Source organism: Chelonoidis abingdonii, chromosome 7, assembly GCF_003597395.2.
Source record: "Chelonoidis abingdonii isolate Lonesome George chromosome 7, CheloAbing_2.0, whole genome shotgun sequence".
Classification (NCBI taxonomy): domain Eukaryota; kingdom Metazoa; phylum Chordata; order Testudines; family Testudinidae; genus Chelonoidis; species Chelonoidis abingdonii.
This window is the reverse complement of record NC_133775.1, coordinates 108,857,684-108,862,363: the sequence shown is the minus strand read 5'-3', so window position 1 is coordinate 108,862,363 and position 4,680 is coordinate 108,857,684. Positions and strand designations below refer to the sequence as shown.

The 4,680-nt window shown below is 38.5% G+C and overlaps 1 protein-coding gene across 2 annotated transcripts in view; it reads left to right on the top strand.

Moving 5' to 3' along the window:
- Nucleotides 1-4,680, top strand: part of CLINT1 (clathrin interactor 1) — an 80,677-nt gene that overhangs the window by 969 nt on the left and 75,028 nt on the right. The gene's annotated exons all lie outside the window — the stretch shown is intronic.

Below are 4,680 nucleotides of genomic sequence, written 5' to 3'. Positions count from 1 at the left end.
CCCCCCCCGTGCGTCCCGTCATGGCTGCTGCCCTCCTCGCACCCTCATCTCCCCCCCACCCCCGTGTGACCCATCATGGCTGCGACCCTCCTCACAGCCTCATCTGCCTCCCCACATATGTCCTGTCATGGCTGCTGCCCCCTCACAGCCTCATCTGCCCTCTCTACTCCCCCCTCCATGTCCCATCATGGCTCTTGCCCCCCTTACAGCTCTCATCACGTGTACTGGAAGAAATCCTCAGAATACTTGCAAAGGTTCATCCCCTCTTCTCAAGTTTTCTGCCACACCCCGAACGCACATACTGCACCTTATCGCTATTGTGGATATAACTGATTCTCAACTGCTTGGCCAAAGGTGGAGTGGGTGGGGAAAAGGCAATCCAGGAAACAAAACACTCCTTTTGTGAGGACCTTATTTAAAAAAAAAAAAAAGCCAGATAGTTTAGGGCATATCTACACTACAAAATGAAGCTGGTTTAAGTTACATTGACACAAAACCAATTTAACTATTGTAGTGGCTGTACATGTCCACACTATGGTCCTTGTGTCGTGTCCTCACAGGGAGTCCTCGCAGTGATTTAACTGTCAGTATGGGGCAGTGTGGGATGGCTTCTGAAAGGCAGCAACAGTCAATGTAGGCAATGCAGTGTCTACACTGATGCTGTGTCAACCTGATTACATTGACCTAAGTGGTATGTCTCTTCTGGAGGTGGAATTATTAAGTCGATATAGTGGGTGAGTTACGTTGGTGGGAGCTACATTTTCGTGTAGATGCTGACAGGATTAGGTTGACATAAGCTGCCTTAGGGCAGCCTGACATGTAGACTCAGGTATTTGCATAGTTACATGCTGCACATGAGAAATTCTGTCACTAGCATGGCTGCCTTGGTTACTATCATCATGACCCTCACCTTTGTCTTGTTTTGAAGAATGTAGCATGACATGAGCTATCACTTAGTGTGTTTCTCTGCCATTCCTTATTTGTTGTGTTGGAGAAAAGGCTGAGAATTTCACCCAAAATGTGTCTGCATCAGAGAATGCAGTTTTTATTTAATGGTAAACTTGTTGCAACTTTGTATGATCTATCAGCTTCAGTACAGGAGTAACTGGATGAAAGTACAGTACAGGAGTAACTGTGCTATACAGGAGGTTAGACTATGTGATCTAATAGTCACTTCTGACCTTAAAATTAAAAATCTGCTTTCAAAACATGAGACTCTATTTGATTTAATCTTCAGTTACTCTAGTTTGTCTGAACAGTTTTTAAACCATCCTGCTTTAGAAACAGCCAGCTGAAGAGGAACAGCAGCTTCTTATTGACACTGATTAAGTATTCATTTTGCTTCTTGGTGTATCCTAACTCAGTACGCAACTGAGACTTTTCTAGGACAGGAAACAAAGCTGACATTTAAAAAATGCAGGGTGTCAGACTTTTCTGAGGAAGTTATTTACCTTTTCTCTGCTGAGCCTCCTTTTTATGATAGTAATTGACTCTTGTCAAAGGCGGACACTAGTTTTGATAGATAGAAAAAGTGGTATGTCAGGTTTTGTTGGCCTTCAGTTTCTAGTGTTCCTGTGCCAATCTTGAATTCCAGGTTTTAAAAGGACGTTGTCAGGGAATTCAGACACAGATTATTTTTTGTTTGCTTAGGTTTTGTTATAAACAAATATACATACACACTTACTTTACTTATCATTAATATACACTTTCTTTACGTTTAAAAATTGAAAGTTTCATTTAATTTTCAGTATTTCTTTTAAACTCCAACATTGCAATGTTGTGCCAAATGAATTTCAGAAAGTGAAACTTTTTCAACCTTAGTGAAATGCAGAAATAGTTCAAAAGGTGAAAAATAAATGATTTTAAAATACTTTTTGGTTTTAGTGATCTAATATTACCCATGTGAGGAAGCTTGTCTTTTGCAAATTACTTTAACTTGAAAGCATTGTTGTTGCAGTAGCATCCAAAACCCTCAGCCATGATCAAGGCTCCATTGTGCTAGGTGCTGTATAGAATAAGTCTTGTGTTTTACATCCATAGATCTTCAGGTACTTTACAAAGAAGGATAAGTATCATTATCCTCCTCTAGATGGGGAAGGAAGCTGAGATATTTAGTGAAAGAGCTGGGAATAGAACTCAGTCTCCTTATTCGTGTCTAGTGCCATATCCACTGGCTTCGACATTTATAGTAGCTTCTCCACTCTCTTTAATTATTAAAAATCAGTCATTCAAAAAACCCTCTTTCTACAGTATTGAATTTTAACAAGAGTGACGCTTTCTTCCTTTGAAGAGGGAGAATGGGATTTAAATAAGGAAGTGGCTTGAAATGTGTGGAAGTAACTTGAAAACACAGTTCTGGAAACTTTAATTTGAAAGCTTTTGCTTATTTTATCTCCTAGACCTTGGTTGTACATAAAGCTGATTTTGGCCTACTTACTGATCTATTATAATTTCTTACAAAAGGTTTGTGTTGGAAAAAGCTTGAGAGCAAAAAAAAGGCTTCTGTTCAATCATTTATTTCTATTCTTTGGGTTGTGATCCACACCACGATGACCTGTGTCCTTCACTTTGGGTTTTGCTGGCTTAGAGATCTCTTTGATCAGTCATATCAGATGTTAAATTGGAGAACCACTTCTAGGCTCTCAAGGCTCTCATTCTCTAAAAAAGACGTTGTGGAGTTAGTAATCATTTGTTTTTAAATTACTACTATTACTAATTTTTTTATTTTGTTATCGTTTACATCTGCGTGTGCTAGATGAATTCCAGAAGAGGTATAAAACATGCTCTCTGCCCAGAGAGTTTATAAGCTGAGACTAGACTGGGCATGACAAGACGTGACAGAATAGTTGTTTAGATTATGAAAAGTGTAAATAAAGATCCTAGTTTATAATTAACATTTTAAGGTGTTTACTTTGTATGCTTCCCTCAATTTAGACAGAAACTGAGTTGTCTAGTTTTACTTTTTGATTTACCTGCACTAGCATCACTTTGCAGTAGTACCTAGATGTCCAGAATGGGATCAACTTCCCATTGTGCGAGGCATGTTTATACATATAACAAAAACTTGGTCCTGTCGTCAGAGAACTTCCATTCCAAGGCATTGATCCTGCAGTTTATTAATGTGAGTAGACCCTTGTGTCCACACATAACCCCATTCACTTGGACCCATGCATGACAAATTGCTGATTGGGACCCAGGTGGTGGTGGTTGCAAACCAGACACTACAGAGGAATATTTAAATCCAAACAAAATTTTTCCTGATTCCTTCAGTTTCATGAAAATATTTTTATTTTAACTGAAGTTTTGTGAGATTTTTATGTTGAATAAAATTGTAATTTTTTATTTTAACTACCTGATCGTATCCCTTTTAAGTTTTGAGAAGACACTATGCCAGTTTCCACTGTGTGACCTGAGTATTTTTTGCTATTAATATAACCTTTTAGTAGTCTTCACACTTTTTTCTTGTTAAATTTATGGGTTTATTGAGTAGTTGTACGTGAATAATAATTTCATGCCATGTCTTTACTGGCCAGTTGAAAATAGTTTTGGACCTAAACCAAATGGATAATGTAGATTTGTTACTATATATGGAAGGGATTTTGTACCTTTTAATTTTATCCCTGCTGTCTCTAATTTAGCATATTTTTCACAGAGAGATGTTCGGAAGTAATTTAAAATATAGGCTACTAAATATCACAGTCTGTACAAGTATTCCTCAAATGTGTGGTATTAGTATGAGGAACTGTCTGTCTGCATAGCTTAATACTGCTTGCAGGCCTCTGACTTGAATTTTCTCATCTTTTTTGTAATTGCCATTTTTTAGTTATTAACTTATAAGTAAATTAACATTGGAACAGATTAAACCTTTGATTCTGTGAGTTTGTGTCATTTGGAAGTTAGTTTATTTTTTAAAAAACTAGGTGATATTTTAAACAAAACAATCAGCTCTTTGACTGCAGCCCTACTGCAATGAGCTGTCATCTTGTTCACTGTCCTACCACCAAACAGGGTTAATTCTGCTCAGTATTTAAATGGCAGAGCTCTCTTCTTCCTGCCCAAGAAAAATCTAGGATGTTGCATGATGTGATCTTGATGATTCAGGTGGCACCCTCCCCTCTGAGTCATTGCTGAACCAGTGTCCTGGCAGAATGTTATGGAGGGCTGTGCTGTCAGAAACTTAGGTCACGGTCTACTTCAGTAGTGCGTTGCTAGTATAGCTGTGTTGTTATACTGTTCAAGTCTAGTGTAGAGGCAACTGATACCAGCAAATCAGTGCTTTTGTTGGCCTTGTTTATTTAAGCCCAGCCCCTACAAGTAAAATCACATATGCCATCAAAAGCACAATTTTGTTCATATAATTGTCTACAGTAGGGGTTTTTGCCAGCATAGCTCTTTCAGTCAAGTCACACCTGATGACACCCATGACAGAAGTTTTGTAGTGGGAACATGGCCGTAGTCTCTTGGGTGAAACATACATTTTAGACCTTGATGTTGCATGTTTTAACTATGGGGACTGAAAACAAGGGTGATGTCGTGCTAGGAGTCTACTACAGGCCACCTAACCAGGTGGAAGAGATGGATGAGGCTTTTTTTAAACAACTAACAAAATCATCCAAAGCCCAAGATTTGGTGGTGATGGGAGACTTCAACTATCCGGATATATGTTGGGAAAATAACACC